General features: G+C 53.8%; 1 protein-coding gene across 3 annotated transcripts in view; it reads right to left on the bottom strand.

Moving 5' to 3' along the window:
- Positions 1-18,953, bottom strand: part of SFMBT1 (Scm like with four mbt domains 1) — a 159,340-nt gene that overhangs the window by 119,950 nt on the left and 20,437 nt on the right. The window contains exon 1 of one of the 3 annotated variants that reach the window (XM_051851533.2): positions 5,790-6,028. The exons of 1 other annotated variant lie outside the window; for it this stretch is intronic. The gene's annotated coding sequence lies outside the window, so the exon portion shown is untranslated. Of the gene's footprint in view, positions 1-5,083; positions 5,451-5,789; positions 6,029-18,953 lie in introns of those variants that run through there. One more of the 3 variants, XM_008260804.4, reaches the window with a different exon arrangement.

Genomic DNA, 18,953 nt, shown 5'->3' with positions numbered 1-18,953 from the left:
TTTGAGCCGCGGCACCGGCCAAAAATACTTATTTTTAAATGAAATGTTACCTCCTCATTATTTAGTACTTCTGAGAAGGGTGATATGTTGAGTGCCTCTTTGTGATCCTCATGTAATCACTCCAAGAAGGTTATTTCATAATGACACATTAATATAAAATGAGCTGAAATGGTATTTTTTATTTTCATTCAAAATCATCATATGCTATTCTCAACATGGAGAAATCATGCATTATATGACTAGATTTGTAAAAAGAACACCAGCAAACACTGAGAAATAGAAGAGCATTCATCTGGGTCGCAAATTAGCGTCAAAACAAAGTCAGGGGCAGTGCTGTGGCCTAGCAGGTAAAGTCACTGCCTGCAGTGCCGGCATCCCACATGGCCGCCAGTTTGAGTCCCAGCTGCTCCACTTCCAATGCAGCTCTCTGCTATGGCCTGGGAAAGCAGAGGAAGATGACACAAGTCCTTGGGCCCCTGCACCCGTGTGGGAGATCAGAAAGAAGCTCCAGGCTCCTGGCTTCAGATCAGCCCAACTCCGGCTGGTGCGGCCATTTGGGGGAGTAAACCAGCAGGTGGAAGACCGCTCTCGCTCTTGCTCGCTCGCTCGCTCGCTCTCTCTCTACCTCTGCCTGTCTGTAACTCTGCCTTTCATATAAATAAATAAATCTTTAAAAATAAAAAAAGTAAGTCAGTAACCACTCACAGCAACCTTACTGAGCAAATACTCCATAGCAGGGACCTCAAAAACTTTCTTAAGGCTCTTAAGAGTAAATAAAAATAATAACTTGGAATTCAAATCAAAGTACTTGTTGGTTAACACTTTAAACTGAGTATCAGCAGGGCTGGTGTAGTGGTGTAGCAGGTTAAGCCTCCGCCTGAAATGCTGGCATCCCATATGGGCATCAGTTGACCTGGCTGTTCCACTTCTGATCCAGCTCCCTCTAAGGCACCTGGGAAAGCAGCAGAGGATGCCTTAGATGCTTGGGCTGCCACCACCCACGTGAGAGATCAAGAAGCTCCTGGCTCCTGGCTTCAGCCTGGCCTAGTCCTGGCTATTGTGACCATTTAGGGAGTGAATTAGCAGATGGACGATCTCTCTCCTCCCTTCTGTAACTCTGCCTTTCAAATAAATACAAAATAAATTTTTAAAAATAAAAAAATTAAAAATAAAGAAATCAGCAACGAGGTAATTTTTAATAATTTCTAAATTTCTCAGCCCATCTCATGTCACTCCAAATATATAACTGTCCCACATTTTTTATTTTTTTTATTTAATTTTAAATTTTTATTTTTTTAATAGGAGCCAGAAAGAGCTCCTATGCACTGGTTCACCCTCTAAATTTCCACAATGGCCGCGGCCGGGCCATGTTGAAGCTAGGGGCGGGAACATCATCCAGGTCTCCCGGTGGATGGCGGGAACACAGACACTTGTGCCTTCACTGCTGCCTCCTAGGGTATGCAGCACAAGACGCTGGAGTCAGGAGCTGCAGCCAGGGACTGATGCCAGACACTGGCAGCCCACTAACAGCTAAACCATACTAGCACCCCACCCACCCCACACCCCTGATTGTCAGCAAACCACCTTCCAGCTCTCCTCTGAGACTCTCCAACCCCAGCTCAGTCCAGAATCCAACTTTCCCAAGGAGGATGCTCTCAAGTATCCCACCCACCCCAATCAGGTTAGTGATTAACCCTTCCCTGGATGAAGCAAAAAACTGAAAGGGAATCAATGAATGTAGAAATGCTGCCTTGCAGCCTTTCCCTGCAGAGAAGGCCTTAGCTCGCTGGTTACTCAACTATCAAACCCCATGTTCAGCAGGGCTTCACACATCATTTAACACAATACATAAAGTATTCTTTTTCTTTTAAAATAAAGTCCTTGATTGATCACCTAAAGACAAAGAGAGCTGAAGAATCTATTAAAAAAAAAAAACTAGCAAGAATAATTATATACAAATCCTTAGGTGCCTCTGAGTCATAGGAAAAGGTTTACAACCAAACTTGTTAAAACTTCTGGAACAAGGCACAGTCGCCAGCGACAACGCCATCCCAAAAACAAACGCCGGTGCATGTTCTGGCTGCTCCACTTCTGATCCAGCTGCCTGCTAATGGCCTGGATAAAGCAGTGGAAGATTGGGCCCCTACCACCAATATGAGAGACCTGGATGAAGCTCCTGGCTCTTGGCTTCAGCCTGGCTCAGCCCAGGTCTCTGCGGCCACCTGGGGTATAAACCAGCAGAGGGAAGGTATCTCTCCCCTCACCCTCTTTCAAACAAATAAATCTTTAAGGATTTCCTTGAAATAAATAAATAATATTTTTTTAAAAAACTTCTGCAGTAAAGTCACGTAATTTTTCTATTAATAACCTGCCTTTGTTCTTATCCTTCCTCTCACTTTTGAAAAGTTTAAGCATGAATTTGCAACAACCTGACCACATCCTTTCTATTTTTATTTAATTGCTTTCCATCGGGGCGGCTATCCCTCGAAGAATGACAGAATCCTACCAAAATCCCACTCCTCACAGTCTAATGGTTCAGAATCTCCCAGGTAACACAAATCCCCAGAGGCTTTGATCCAATTTAACAACTACATACACAGAGAAATATTGTTTTCAAATAAAGAACACCCTAGTTACAAAACAAATGCTACTTACTCAAAGGAAAAAACCCTGCCACCACCAGGCTGGGAGGTTACCAACGATGTTTTCTTCACTCGAATACTGGTTATCAGCCAGATAATCCCAGAAAGGAAATTTCTGGGAATTCATGAGAAAATTTTTAACATTCAAAATCCCTGCCTAGACAACAGCTGACACAGGTCTACTCATTTAGTGAGAACACAACCTGGCGTCTAGGCAGCCTGTCCTGCCCGTGGGCCTGAGTCAGACGGTGCCCACGCCACTGCTCCACAGCTGAGCCCAGCCTGGCTGGCACTGCCAAAGCACAGGCCCCCTGCAGAAGCCGTGAGACACAGAGGGGAAGGTTATTTTAAAGGGAAAACTCAGAGTTGACAAGGAAACAAATATCAATGAGAAGAAATCCCCTTTCATGTGTATTTTGTTTCTGGTTTTTTGGTCTTCAGTTGCAGGAAAGATTTTCAAATTTTAAGTACGATATTCTGACAGTGCAAAGGCCAAGGAACTGAAAAAGATCCGCAGAAGGAAAAACAATGACAGCAACAACAGTGGACTAACAATAGTTAAATGATCAATCCTCTCCTGGCTAATGGGGCTGAGAGTTTTGGGTGAGTGACCAAGAGGCTAAGTGGCTGGCAGGCGGGGGGGGGGGGGGGGGGGGGCGGCAGCCTCAGCCCACGATGGACAGAATTTATGCAGTGAAATCATTTCACGAAAGAAAACCTCTGCACTCTGTGGAGCACCGTGCATCCCCGCCAACGGGCTGAGAGCCCCCAACTCCCCACCACAGGGCCAACCGCAGGCCTGCATCAGGAACTAACAAAGTGAGAATGCACGTCCAGCGTCCAGCTCCTCTCCTTCAACTGAAACCAGAAAACACGCGCGATGCGGGGACCGTCTGGGAAGGATCAGCCAGTGGCTGCGGCGCCTGCTTCAGCAGAAGGGATAGAAGCTACCTTCCCAGTTCACGGTCTAATACTAAAAAGCATCTTCACCTTGTAGAGTCGACTTTTTTTTTTTTTTCAATTACACCTGAAACAAGTTTTAGTTACCTTTTGTTTTTGTTTTCAACGTTGGAGTTCTAATTATTTGATAAACCAGGTGAATGCCCTGCATATATAAATCATGTTAATTGCTGTCATTTAAAAGGTCATTAAAGCTTTATACTCACATCCCTAATTCACTGAACTTTAAAAAATCAATCTTCATTCAATTTTCTCAGCAATTTCTAGGCTTTAAGAGACTGATTCATCGACTGACACCTTAAACCTGGACTTGGGGCAAGTTCATGATTCCCGCTTCAAATCCAGCATCCACAAATACACTTGTAGTCCACAAACCGGAAGCAACAGGTAAACACAGGCCTCCCAGGACCACCGACTCAAGCTAGCCATGTACTGCACCACGGTGACCTCGGAAGAAGGGACCTGGGTCAGCACTTGGAAGTTCTCCTGGACGGGAAAGCCCCCGCGGGCCCTACGGAAAGCACAGGGTCACACCCAGAGCCTACAACCCTGTGTGTGCACCTGCAGGCCTTCAGCATCTCTATTCCCATCGCTGCCCTCTCACGCTCAGAGACCCTGTCCCGGGGCAGAGCCCACCTGTGGCGACCACAGGTCAGAGGGGCAGCATCACAGGGGACCCGCGCTGGACAGGCAGCAGGGCACAGTAAACCAAGGACCGCGCTCCTGGGATCTTACCAATAAACCAAATTCCTGTAATTCTTAAAACACACTCAGATACATTTTAAATGTCTTTGTTCAGATAACTCTCACAAAATTATCCTACCAAGATTTTTTTCCCCCAAGCGTATTCTAATAAAGATGCCAATTGTGAACGCTTTTAAGTAGAACTTTTAAAAAATACAGGGCTTTTTTTTTTCTCTCTTTTAAATCTTCCACTTCAAAAACTATCCCAATTTCACAACTGGGAACTCGGGTTAAGATGAGCTCCCGCACCCCAACCGTGCAAGTGAGGAAAATCACACCCATCGAGGCCCGCAGGACCCGGCGGCCGCGGCGGGGCCCGTGGACCACCCCTCCCGCCTCCGCCAGGCCGCGACGTCCCCGACCCGGCTGGGACCCGGCTACCTGTGGCCCGGGAGGGCTCCCCGCTACCCGCGGACGCCCGCGGTGCAGGCAGAGGGCCGCGCAAGCCTGGCTCCCGGCCTCGGGCCGTCCCGGCACACTCGCAGCCGCGCGCCAGGCGTTCGCCTCGAGGGCCCGGAGTTGGGTCTGACGCGCGGCGACCGCGGGCCCGGGGCAGCCGGCCCGCGCCGGGGCCGCGCAAGCAGCTTTCCCGGCTCCCAGGGCCGCCGAGGGCGCCAGGGTCTCCCTGCCAAGAGGCGCTCGCCGCAGCCAGCCCTGCCCCGGGCACCCCCAGGGCTGCAGGGGACCGGGCCCCACGTGAAGGGCTGACATCTTAGGGAAAACTTAACCTAACCTACATCTTCCGCGGGAATTTATGTCCGTCCTCTCGGGGCGTTGCTGCTCCGCTCCGAGCAGCAGGCCTCGCCCCCCGGGCGGCCGGCTCGCCGCTCCGCAGCCACCGTTTTCGGCGTCCGCACCGGACCTCCGGACGGGAAGCGACACGGCCGCAGACCTCCGCCGACCAGGGCGGCCCGACCCGGAGCGCGCGGGCCCCCGCGGCACTGCCCGGAGAGGCCCCGCTCACTTGTGCCCGCGGCGCGAAGCCACCGGTTGCGGCCCCGGGGCCCCCCGAAGTTTCGACCGCCCCGGCTGCGGGTTCGCGCCCCGCCCGGAGCGAGCCCGGGGGGCGGGTCCGCGGGGCTCGGCGGGCGGGGAACTTGGCGCCCGCCGCCACCCGGGCACTTTCCTTCCACGCCTCCCGGGGCTGACGGCCGCCGCCGCCGCCGCGAGGTGCCCGGGCGCGCCCCTGGAGCCCGGCCGGCCGGCGCGCGGGGCCGCGGGGGCGCGCGAGGCGGCGCGCGGGCGCCGCGCTGCCCCCGCCGCCCCCGCCCCCACGCGCCGCCGCCGCCCGTTGGCGCCGCCGCCCGCGCCCCGCGGGTTTCCGTGGGCAAAGTTGCGCGGCCGCTTGTGAGGAGCGCAGCGCCGTCCCCCGCCCCGGCGCCGCCGCCGCCGCCCTCCAGGCCGCCGCGCGGGAAGGCCCAGCCGGCGGCCCCGCTTTTTTACCTGCCGGGAGTTTTCGCGCGCGCGCTCGCCGCCCCCGCCTCGCGCCCGTCCTCTTTCTTTTCTTTCCTCTTTTCGCCGCCCCGCGCGGGCGCGTTTTCCGCTCGCGCCGCCCGCGCTCGCCCGCTCGCGCCCTCCTTCCTGCTGGGCTCGGCGGAGCGGGGCGGCCGGCAGCTCTCCCCGCCCCCCTCCACCCGCGCTCCGGCGGAGGCGGCGGCGGCGGCGGCGGCGCTCCGCGCTCCGACTCATTCCAATATGGCACGGGCGCAGGGCGCATGCGCCCGCGCCCCCCCCCCCCAGCGCCGCGGTGCTCCCGGCAGCCCGCGCCCCTCGCGCCGCGCGCGTGGCGCCCCCCGGCCCGGCCTCCCGGTGGCCGCCCGCGCGTCTTCCCTCTGGGCCGGGCCGCGCGGCTGCCGCCGACTGAGGCGCGCGGGACCAGCGTCGCCCGCAGTCCGCCGCTCCCGCCCCGGCCCGCAACTAAGCCGCGGTCGCCCCCGAGGGTGTGGCGGGGACATGCGGCGGCGCCCAGGGCCCCGACGGCTCGGTGGCTCTGCGCGATCTGCCGGGGCAGAGACGCGACCCCGGGGCCTCAGCGCCGGTCCTGGCCCGGCTCCGACCAGGCAGGGAAGGGACCCCCCGCACCACGCCCCGGCTGAGGCGGACGGAGCGGCGGGGAGCCCGGGCGAGTCTCGGGGCCCGGCGCAGCGCGCCGCTGTCGCCCGCACGTGACTGCCTGGGGCGAGCCGGCCTCGGCGAGCAGCGGACCGAGCGGCAGCCGGACCCCGATGGGCGCGCGCGGCCGACCCGTACCAGCGGCGCGGGCAGCGGGTCCCTGCACCCAGGGGTCCCGGCCGTGAGGTTCCGCGCCGAGCCCCCTGGGAGGCGGCGTGTACACCCGGGAGTTTCCGCGGCTCGGCGTCCCTGCGAGGGGGCACAAGGAGGCTGCGGAATTCGGGCGGGAGATTACGGAGCCTGGGGTAGGATCCGAAGCTCGCAAGTGGCCGCAGGTCGGCCAAGTGTCCGGGGCCCGCCGCTCGCCTGGCACGTGCGGCTGCCCGTGGGACACACGCGCCCCCATGCGCTCCGGGCAGTTCCCTGCCTGAGGAACCCGCGGCACGCGAGGAGGGACCGGCTCTGCTCCTCAGGTCCTGGCAGGAGGGCTGGGACGCGCGCCGGCGGCTCCTGCGGGTCTGCGCGGACGCCGAGTCCCAGCCGCAGGGGGACCGCCTTGGGGTGCCCCGCGGTGTGCCCGGCGCGCGCGCGGTCCTCCTCCCGCCGGCCTCAGCCGTCCCGGGAGACGCCTGGCTTCTGCCGACACTCGGCTGGCAGGATTTGAACGCAGGCTGATTGATTCTTTTATTTTAGCTCAGGGCCACCAGCGGGAGAAAGGGCGTAACAAACGCAGAGTGTCGGGGTAGCTCCCAGGGAGGGCGGCTTTTCGCTCCGAGAACCTGGCACTCACGCACGACTTCGCATAGTCCCAACTATCCACTTTTCTTTTGTTTGCCACTTTCTCTAAGGGTTTTCTTTTGTTCACGTGACCCTCTCGGAGGTGTGACTTGGTCCCCAGCACACTGCGTCTGGGCTCTGGCTGCCCTGGCTCACTGACGTGTCCCTGAGTCCTGCACCTGCCGGCAGGGAGAGGCTCCGGGGTTGGGGGGAGGCTGCCGGTGGCCGAGTGGTCCCATCCCCAGGAGCCGCGCCAACGGACGCTCGTCGGCACCCGGTGCGGCCCCTTCCCACTACTTCACGACTGTCTTCTGATCGTTAGTTCAATCCACCGTTGTCACTTCACGGTGACTTTACTGAGCAAACACTCAGAAATGAGCGCTCCTGCACGCACTTGCCTTGTGTGTGCCGCCTTCTGTGACCCACCGGCTCACATCCGTTCCTCTGCGGAGGACTGGAACCTCCTCTGCCCGTGACCAAGCGCCTTTGTATCACCGTCCCTGCTCCTTTGTTAGCACCGATGCAGAGATTTTCCAGCCTGTTCCTTTTTGTTTTATCCCGGTGTTGAATCTGTCATCCCAGCCCTTTGTGACTTTTTTCATGGCTTCAATGCTGACAAAGTGAGCTTTCCCCCACCATCTGATTCACTGCTTTTCTGCTAGTCTAGTCCAATTTCATTTCGTACTTAATTCGTTGATAATTCTCTAGCCTCGTTTTATTGTGCTTTGTTCATCTGGGAGGTAAAATATGGATTTAACTCACCACCACCATCACCAACTGCTGTTGAGTATGCAGTCATCGCTTATTGAATAATCCCTCCCTTACCCTTTGTTTAGGAAAACCCACTGTTAGGCTTGGCTCTTGATTTTAGTTGGTGCACTTCGGCTCTTTGAAATACACCCTCGCATCTCACACATCTCCATTCCTGCTTCCTTTTTCGGATTGTCACTTGATAACCATGCTGGTCTTTGCGTCCATGTGTGTTCGCAAGTAATCCTAACAGGGTTTGGAAGGAGACCCTCTGGCCCTGTGATGGTGGCAAGCTCCTTGTCCCCGGTAGGCTTTAGGGTCTGGGTCTGCCACGCAGGAGTAACAGCAAGTCCTGCCTCACCAGCCCCACGCCTGCCACAAGGAAAATGGTGGCTGGTTTTAGTTCCAAAGAAATATTGAGTTTTTTTTTTTTTTTTTTGGCATGGAGTTGCATTAAACTGTGAATTCAACAGATCAAATATTTCTCAAGTCCCATTTTCCCGCCCAATACGCATGCCCTCTTCCCGTCGATTCAAACATTGTGAAGCTCTCACACAAAGGCCAGGACCCTTGTGGATGGCACCCTTCGCTGCTGCTCACCTTCATGACCCCCGTGCTCCTCTGCCTCGAAGGGTGAAAGCTGTCAGCCTGTGTGGGTGTGGGTGTGGGCATGTGGATGCATGTGTCATCTCCTTTCACCCTGGCTACCTTCCTCGGGATGGGTCACGGCGCTCCCTGTGGACAGTGAGCTGACTGGGAGTTTCCACTTCCCAGTGAGGGACATGCTGGGATGTTCAGGTTGGGGGCTGCCGACAGAAGAGGGGTCCCCAGAGGGAGGATGGAGCCAGGGGCAACTTACAGAAAACTGAATTCTTTTATAAATTAATAAAAATAAATTAAATTTGGCCGGCGCCGCGGCTCACTAGGCTAATCCTCCGCCTAGCGGCGCCGGCACACCGGGTTCTAGTCCCGGTCGGGGCGCTGGATTCTGTCCCGGTTGCCCCTCTTCCAGGCCAGCCCTCTGCTGTGGCCAGGGAGTGCAGTGGAGGATGGCCCAGGTGCTTGGGCCCTGCACCCCATGGGAGACCAGGAAAAGCACCTGGCTCCTGGCTCCTGCCATCGGATCAGCGCGGTGCGCCGGCCGCAGCGCGCCGGCCGCGGCGGCCATTGGAGGGTGAACCAACGGCAAAGGAAGACCTTTCTCTCTGTCTCTCTCTCTCACTGTCCACTCTGCCTGTCAAAAAAAAAAAAAAAAATTAAATTTGGTTTATTTGAAAGAAGAGACCCAGAGAGAGAAATCTCCCCATTCATTGGTTCACTCCCCCAAATGTCTGCAATGGCCAGGGCGGGACAAGGCCAAAGCCAGGAGCTAGGAACTCAATCTGGGTCTTCCACATGGGGCACCGGGAGCCAATCACGAGCCGTCACTGCTGCCTCCCAGGGCATGCATTAGCAGAAAGCTGGACTTGGGAGCAGAGCCTGGACTCAAACCCAGACACCTCAATAAGGGACATGGACATCCCAAGTAAGGTTCCAGCCACTAGGATGGTCCGAGGTCAGCCTGGCTGACCTGTCATTCTTCATCCACCCAGCACCTGTTGCAAAAAGGGCCAGACTTCCAATTCAGGAGACCGACACGGCTCCACCTTCCAGGGAAGGAGACTTCCCTTGTGGGGAAGTTGGGGACAGAACCCAAGCCAAAGACAAACAGATGCAGGTGTCAGTTATAACTATGACCGGGGAAACGGAGAAACGGTTCTATAGAAAGGATGGGTAGGGAAGGCCTACTGTGCGGAGACACTTTGCTACACAGGCACCAGAACAATGGGGGAGGGGGGCGGGGCAGGAGGTGGGATGCAGGGCTGCCAAGGCCTTGCAGTGGGAAGGGCTGGGGCACCTCCGTGGGGTGGGAAGGAGACAGGGTGGTTGGAGCACAGCGCGAAAGGCAGGGGAGGAGACAGTCAGAGGGCCGGGCTTGGGGGCCAAAGTGAGGTTTTGGTCCCATGCAAGGTACAACTGGGAGGCTTGGGAGGCTTTTAGCAGGGATAAATCACAACCAGAAGTCAGTGTTCCAGGGGCTGGGTGTTGACTCCAGGCCTTGTACCAGGTGAGAACATGGGGGCTGGGCCTGGACCCTAAGGGCTGCCGGAGCCCTTGGCCAAGACAGCACACTCTTTCCCGCACAAGAAGAATTTAGGTTCCCGGAGCCTGCCGGGCACTGCTATCTACAATCAGGGTCCCTCCATGGCCAGCGACCCAGCTAGCACCTTTCAATCAGCCAAAGACAGGCAAGTTAAAAAGGAAGCCCCTGTGGCTCACTGCCCAAGTGCTGCAGCGCTGCCCCCAAGGAGGCACTGCTCAGCCGGTGCAGCTCTCTGTCGAGGCCCGGCTGGTTCCACTGGCCTTGCTGCCCTGGACCATGGGCCGCTGCCGTGCGCCCCCAACCCCTGCCCTGCTCCATCTCTGCGCCTGGATCCTGCAAATACCACAGCCCCAGGCCCTTTCACCCACACTGTGCTGTAAGAGCAAAAGCAGTGGGCTTTGGACATAGATAGCCTGAGGGTCACTGCTTCTCTCTGAGGCCTTTGTGGGGCCCCGTGCCTCTGTGGACTCTAGTTTCCTCACCTCTGCAAAATGGGGATGAAGTGACTTCCTGGCTGGGTTCTGAACATCCAAGGGAAAAAAATGCTCACAGACACACTTTGCAAACTCTAAAAGCACAGCATAATTATGAGAAAGAACTGGCCTGGCCCAAAAGACACCTCCACTGGGATGTCTTCCAAGAACACTCCACTCCCTTCTCTGTCTTTCTAAGGCATTAGCTTGGGTTCCCTAGACATTTTATGTGAGAATCCCAAGTCCAGGGCCATGCCCTCCTCGTCCCCAGGGAGCTGTCTCTGTCTCCGCTGTCCTCTGTTCCCAGTGCAGAGGGGGAATGAACTGAGAGGAACAATGCTCACAATTCTGTATTATTGGTCATGTACTGCTCTTAAACCTTTGTATCCCCAACATCTTACCTGCTAACAAGAGTTCCCAAATAGATGACCAAGGACACTCAACCGGGCACAGGAAAACAGGGGAGCAGGAGCTGGGTTGGGCTTTCTCTTTGGGGCTGTGAAGTGCTCTAGAATTAGGTATAGTGATGGTTGCATGATGCTGTGAATATACTTCTAGCAAAGACCACAAAATTGTGTTCTTTAAAAATGGTGAACTGTGGGCCGGCATTGTCGCGCAGCAGGTTAAGCTGCCACCTGTGACGCCAACATCCCATATCAGAGTGCCGGTTCAAGTCCCAGTTGCTCTGCTTCTGACCCAGCTTCCTACGAGTGAGCCTGGGAAGGCAGCAAAAGATGGCCCAAGTGCCTGAGCCCTTGCCACCCATGTGGAAGACTCCCGGCTCCTGGCTTCAGCCTGGCCCAGCCCTGGCTGTGGCAGCCATTTTAAGACCGAACCAGCAACTCTGCCTTTCAAATAAATAAAATATATCTTTTTTTAAAGAGAGTAATTGGGCTATCTTCCACTGCTTTCCACAGGTGCATAGCAGGGAGCTGGACTGGAAATGGAGCAGAGTATTCCTTTTCTCTTCTATAGTGTTAAACTACTCCTTTACTTCAGGTTAAATATCATTTCAATCATATAGAATTCCCTGGGAATGATATTCAGAAGTTTCCTATTGCACTGGTCTTCAAAGTACTATCCCCTTACTCTAATGGACAAGATGCCTGCGTCCCACATCAGAGCACCTGGGTTCCCTTTATGGCTGTGGCTCTGATGCTGGATTCCTACTAATGTGCGTCCTGGGAGACACAGTGATGGCTCAAGTAGTTGGGTCCCTGCCATCACACAGGAGCCTGGACTGGATTCCAAGCTCCTGGCTCCTGCCTGACCCAGCACTGGCCACTGCAGGTGTTTAGGGAGCGAACCAGTGGATGGGAGCTCCCTCTGTCTCTCTCTGTCTCTCTGCTCCTCATAAAACAAAGATTTTAAAACCATTATGTTACATTATATTATTAAATATTAAAGAACATTGTTATATTGAAATATTAGCAGTGTTTCTAATGAAAGATATGTAATTGGAAAATGTCTTCATATTTTCTGTATTACTGAAGTATTACTGAATTACAATAAACTACACATATACAAAGCATTTATTTGATTCCTAGAGATACATGAATATGCACATGAAACCGTCACTACAATCAAGAAAACAAATATTTTCATCATTCCCAAAAATGTGTCTCTTTGGGGCCATTAATGTGGCATAGCAGCTAAAGCCAGTTCTAGTCCCAGCTGCTCCACTTCTTTTTTTTTTTTTTTTTTTGACAGGCAGAGTGGACAGTGAGAGAGAGAGACAGAGAGAAAGGTCTTCCTTTTGCCGTTGGTTCACCCTCCAATGGCCGCCGCTGCAGCCGGCGCACCGCACTGATCCTGGCAGGAGCCAGGAGCCAGGTGCTTTTCCTGGTCTCCCATGGGGTGCAGGGCCCAAGCACCTGGGCCATCCTCCACTGCACTCCCTGGCCATAGCAGAGGGGCGACCGGGACAGAATCCGGCGCCCCAACCGGGACTAGAACCCGGTGTGCCGGCGCCGCAAGGTGGAGGATTAGCCTATTGAGCCACGGCGCCGGCCCCCAGCTGCTCCACTTCTGATCCAGCTCTCTGCTAGGGCCTGGAAGGCAGTAGAAGATGGCCCAAGTCCTTGGACCCCTGCACCCATGTGGGAGACCCCAGAAGGAGCTCCTGGCTCTTGGCTTCAGATTGGCTCAGCTCTGGTCATTGCAACCATTTGGGAAGTGAACCAGCGGATGGAGGACTTCTCTCTATTTCTCTGCCCCTGCCTCTCTGTAACTCTGCTCTGCCTCTCAAAAAAATTAAAAAAAAAAAATGTGTCTCTTTTCAATCTATTCATCTATGCCATCCCATCTCCAGGCAGCCACTGCTCTGTTTTTTTTGTTTTGTTTTGTTTTGTTTTGTTTTGTTTTGTTTTGTTTTGACACTACAGGTTAGTTTGCATTTTTTAAAATTTTATAGCAATGGAATTACATAGAAGGTAGCCATCTTTCCTGTCTTCTGTCACGGAGCACCATGCTTTTAGATTTCTTGCTGCTGTTGCATGTAGCAATATTCCATGCCTTTGTCTTACTTAGGCATATTCCGCTGTGTGGATCTGACACAACCTGTTCAAACATTCCCTTGTTCCTGGGCATTTGAGTTGCTTCCAGTGTGGGGCTATGGAGATTCACATATAAATCTTCCTTCCTCTTTTTTTTTTAATTTATTCTATTCATTTGAAAGGCAGAGTGACAAACGTTTTCATTCCTCTTGGTTAATATGTTATGTTAATATATAATAGGTCCCGTATTAAAAGTCATGTACAGTAAAAAAAATTCAAGTGTATACACAGGGGCTAGTGTTGTGATGCACTGGGCTAAGCTGCCACTTTCGATGCCCGCATCCCATATCAGAGTGCCAGTTTTGAATCCTGCCCGCTCTGCTTCTATTCTGGCTTCCTGCTAGTGCAGCAGGCAAAGCCGCTGCCTGCAACATCAGCATCCCATCTGGGCAGCAGTTTGAGTTCCAGCTGCTTCACTCTGAGTGGAGTTCCATCAGATCCACAATTCCAGCTGGTGACCAGGCCCTGGGAAGGACTTGGCAGGGCAGACCCATCCAGGAAGGGAGAGAATAAAAAGGGATCCAGGCGCAGATCCCGTGTTTCTCCGAAGCCGCCTGCTGGGCGTGAGCACGCACGGCCGGAACTCCTCTGCCGCCCAGTCGTCCTTGAACCCTGCCTGTGTGCCATGAGCAAAGATCACCAATCACCTGTTCCAAAATCTGCCAGAAAATTGTTCTTAAAGCCTCTAAGTGGTGCTGGGAGCTGGACACCTCACAGAAGATGAGAAACAGCTGTACCTGGCTGGGTGTTCCAGAAGAAACAAGTCTCTAGCGAAAGCCTAAAGAAGGCCCTTGAGAAACTCCTGTGGCTTGGCCCAGCCATCCCAGTGAAAAGTCGGAAGGAGATGGAAAAGAGACAAAAGGCAGAAAATGCCTCCGAGGGAGCAGTAGTAGGCAAAACTCAGAAGACAGGAGAGAGCGCAGAGCAAACAGATCGCCTGCACGCGGGGAGGACAGGGTGGAACGCCAGCAGCGGCTGTGTTTTTGGTGCAAGATAACTTTCTGTGCAGTATTTTTGCAAAACAAATTGAATTCTAGGCCCTGTTCTCTGTCCCATTGCCTGCCTCTTCCCACTCTGCCATCTTTTTCCACTTCTGTTCTTAAAAGTTATTTCAGAGGGAGAGAGAGCTCCCATCTGTTAGCTCACCCCCCAGATGCCTAGGCTGAAGCCTGGAGCCTTGAACTAAATCCACGTCCCCAACATGTGTGGCAGGAACACAATTCCCTGAGGCATTATTAGTGCTTCCCAGGGTCCGCACTGGCAGGAAGCCGGAGTCAGCAATTGGACGCAGGCACTCTGATGTGGGCTGCAGCCACCTTAACTGGCATCTTAACCACTAAGCCAAATGCCCAAACTTTTCTTTTATATGAAGATATAGCTTACATACAATAATTGTTATGATATTGGAGTGAGCAATAAAACACCAACATAGGGCCGGCGTTTTGGCACAGCAGGTTAAACTACCACCTGCAATGTCAGCGTCTCGTATGGGCACCAGTTCAACCTGGCTGCTCCACTTCTGATCCATCTCCCTGCTGATGGCCTGGGAAAGCAGTGGAAGATGGCCCAAGTGCTTAGGCCCCTGCACCCACGTGGGATACCCAGAAGAAGTTCCTGGCTCTTGGCTTCAGATCAGCCCAGCCCCCTGCCATTGCAGCCATTTGGAGAGCGAACCAGAGGATAGAAAATTTCTCCTTCTCTCCCTCTCTTTGTAACTCTGCCTGTCAAATAAATAAATTTTTAAAAAAGAAAACACCAACAAGTGCATTTATTTTTATTTATTTTTAAAGATTTATTTATCTACTTTAAAGGCAGAGTGACAGAGAAAGAGACAAAAGGAGTGAAAGAGCTTCCATCTACTGGTTCATTTCCCAAAGCCTGCAATAGCCAGAGCTGGGCCAGGCCAAAGCCAGAAGCCAGGAGTTCCACCTAGGTCTCCTACATGGGTGGTAGGGACCTAAATGCCTGAGCCATCATCTGCTGCCTCCCAGACACCTTAGAAGGAAGTGGATCAGAAGGCAGAGGTGGCACTTGATCCCAGGTCCAACTGTAGGATACGGGTTCCCAAGTGGCATTTTACCCCACTGTGTTATAACACCCACCTCCAACAAGCACATTTGACATGTTTGATGCCTGCTGTAGCTACACAGTAGCTTAATCTCCCCAGTTAACAAGAGCCTCCTAGTGTCTGGCTGGGCTTACCAGCCAGGTTTGTAATACCACCTCTAGGCCCCCACATGCCAGCACTGGGTGGATTAAAGAGGGAAGAAATTTCTGTATCATGCAGACAAAATCAAGGGAAATGCAGACTGGCGTGGCATAGCGGGTAAAGTTGCTGCGACACCTACATTCCATATGGGTGCTGGTTTGTGTCCTGCCTGCTCCACTTCCAATCCAGCTCCCTGCTAATGCACCTGAGAAAAGCAGTGGAAAATGGTCCAAATGCTTGGGCCCCTGCATCCACATGGGAGACCTGGAAGCAGCTTCTTGCTTCAGCCTAGCTCTGCCCTGGAGAATGAATCAGTAGATGGAAGATTCTCTCTCTCTCTCTCAAATAAATAAATAAATAAATTTTTTAAAAAATTAAAAATCAGGGAAAATGCCAGTGGGCTTTGCTTTACCCAGGAGTTTGTGCAGAGTGAAGTGTGCTTAATTAAATTCCGATAGTCTCAGTCCTTATTTTACAAAGTCTGGGATAAGTGCCCCTCATTTCCCACAGGCTGTGCCCCGAAGGCCTCCACTCTCCACATCTGTACTGTCTCCATGCAGTCTCTGCCCTTGACAGCGGGCGTGTGGCACGGCGGCTGGTGAGCAGCACGGCGTGGGCTCCACGCATGCAGGTCCTGCCAGCTGTAGGATCTTGGCCTGAGCTCTGAGCAAACTCGTCAGGACTGTGGACAAGGAGCTTTCTGGTGTCTTCCCAGCGGCACAGCCAGGCTTAGTCGCTCCTCTGTCCCTCCTCTCACTGACGCCTGCTCTGCACCTGCACCGACTAGGCTGCTGTCAACAGGACTGTGCCCCGGCACCCTAGCCGCCCTCCCAGCCACCCCAAGGCCTTCTTGGGTTGGTGTGATGATCACGGAACACGGGAAGGGCCCCTGTCTAAGACAGGAGAACCGATGCTCCCTCCTCACACTGGGACAGGGAAGTTGAGCCGTTGCCCAGCTCTGCTTACCACTGTGGACACCAAGTTCCTTCTCTCCCTGGGCCCTGCTGTGTGCATGGGGGACAGGGGAGTGCTACAGACCTTCTCAGTGCCTTTGTACTGCATGGAGGCCAGGGGCGACTCCTGGGGACAGGCAGCCCGGGCAAGCTGAGGCAGGGCTCTCAGAAGGCAGCAGACAAGTTGTTTGTTTGTTTGTTTGTTTTTTCCCCAGGATTGATTTATTTAGTTGAAAGAGACAGACAGACAGATCTTCTATGCATTGGCTCACTACCAAAATGGCCACAACAGCCAGGGCTGGGCCAGGCTGGAGCCAGGAGCCGGGAACTCCAATCCGGTCTCCCATGCGGATGGCAGGGGCCCAAGCACTTGGGCCATCTTCTGTTGTCTTCCCAGGATACAACAACATGAAGCTGGAACAGAAGCAGAGCAGCCGGGGCTCAAACAGGCACTCTGATATGGGGTACCAGCACCACAAATGGCAGCTTCAGCCACTGCACCCCAGTGCTGGTCCCAGCAGTAAAGGTTTCATCTGACATACCTGGCTGGACCCCAGCACCCAGGGCACTTGATCAGGGCAACAGACCAAGGCCCAACTGGGAGTCGGTGCTCACCAGACATGAGTTCCCTTGTCCCAGAGGGTGTAACTCGCACTTGCCCTCGTCAGCCGCCCCCCTCCCTTGCAGAGGCCTCCAGGTTCCTGGAGGAGGCCTGCTTCTGCCAGCAGTCAGGCCCCCTGCAGGCGTGGCAATGGTGGGCTCTTGGAGGCCACAGAGGGTCGGGGGGATGAGCAGTGAAGTTCTCACACCTTGCCATCAGCAATTTCTTCTAAGGCCGGCAGCCCTCACCTGGAGGTATCTACTTCACCCTAGGAGTTTCCCCAGCACAGACACACGTGCACGCACGGACTCACCCAGGAATCCTCACAGCAGCCTTGCCCACAATGGCCTGGAAACGACCCAAATGGCCGTGTACGGGAGAACGAACCGGTGCCATCTGTCCCTCGCACGGTGGATCCCACTCCTCAGTGAGGATACAGAAGGAGCAAGTGTTGCACAGGGAAGCAGGGATGAATTGCAAAAATACACTGGGGGCAGGCGTCTGGCGCAGCAGGCGAGCTGCCTCTCTGGATGCCCACATCCCGTATCACAGTGCCTGGGTCCCAGGCCTGGCTCTGCTCCCAATCCCAGTATCCTGCTAAGGCAGGAGGCAGGCAGCAGTGCTGCCTCAAGTTCTTGGGTCCTTGGGACACATGTGGGAAATCAGAGTGAGTTCCTGGCTCCTGGTTTCAGCCTGGCCCCTTCTTTATTATTTTTTATTTATTTATTTATTTTTTTTTGACAGGCAGAGTGGACAGTGAGAGAGAGAGACAGAGAGAAAGGTCTTCCTTTGCCGTTGGTTCACCCTCCAATGGCCGCCACGGCCGGCGCGCTGCGGCCGGCGCACCGCGCTGATCCGATGGCAGGAGCCAGGAGCCAGGTGCTTTTCCTGGTCTCCCATGGGGTGCAGGGCCCAAGCACCTGGGCCATCCTCCACTGCACTCCCTGGCCACAGCAGAGGGCTGGCCTGGAAGAGGGGCAACCGGGACAGAATCCAGCGCCCCGACCGGGACTAGAACCCGGTGTGCCGGCGCCGCTAGGCGGAGGATTAGCCTAGTGAGCCGCGGCGCCGGCCATCCTGGCCCCTTCTTGACTGTTTTTATTTATTTATTTATTTTTAGCAATATAAAGACAAGATTCCATGTCGTTCACAGATACAACCCTAAGAATGCAATGACACTCCCCTCCCTCTCTCCTTCTTTTTTTCTTTTAATTTTGCCATATTTTTAATTTACTTTATAATCACAGGCTTAATGCTGCACTAAATAAAATGCTCAACAAGTAAAAGTAGAAAGACCACTGTTCCACAGGAATATGGGAAAGGGCTAATCAAATCCCAAGGTGTCCATTCCTTCCCTGTTACTGGAATATGGGGAGTGAAACAGCAAATAGAATATCTGTCTATCATTTCTGTCTCTCCCTCTGCCTTTCAAATAAATTAAATAAATTAAAATTTTTAAAGAGTTATTTATTTATTTATTTTAAATAGTTACAGAGGGGGAGCGAGAGAGAGAGAGAGAGAAATAAAGACATCTTCCATCCTCTGGTTCACTCCCCAAATGGCCGCAATGATCAGGAATGGGTCAGGCAGAAGCCAGGGGTCAGGAGCCTCATCCAGGTCTCCCATGAGGGTGCAGGGGCCCAAGCTCTTGGTCCACCCTCTGGTGCTTTCCCAGGTGCATTAGCAGGGAGCTGGCTTGGAACTGGAGCAGCCAGGATGCAAACCGACACTCATATGGGATGCTGGTGTCGCAGGCAGTGGTTTTACCTGCTACACCACAACACCTGCCCCTATAAAAATTATTTGAAATTCAGAACATGGGGCTGATGCTGTGCAGTGGGTGAAGCCTCCACCTGAGACACTGGCATCCCATTTGAGCGCCAGCTGTTGTAGCCATTTGTGGTATGAACTACTGGATGGAAGATCTTGCTCTCTCTCTAACTTCTATGACTCAATGTTTTAAGAAATTAACCTAAGACCGTGCTAATCAAGGGAGGCGAGACACAGGAGAACGCTGTGTGACCACATCTGGAT

Source organism: Oryctolagus cuniculus, chromosome 10 (genome assembly GCF_964237555.1).
Source record: "Oryctolagus cuniculus chromosome 10, mOryCun1.1, whole genome shotgun sequence".
Classification (NCBI taxonomy): domain Eukaryota; kingdom Metazoa; phylum Chordata; class Mammalia; order Lagomorpha; family Leporidae; genus Oryctolagus; species Oryctolagus cuniculus.
The sequence above is the reverse complement of the archived record's forward strand: the minus strand, read 5'-3'. Positions and strand labels throughout refer to the sequence as shown.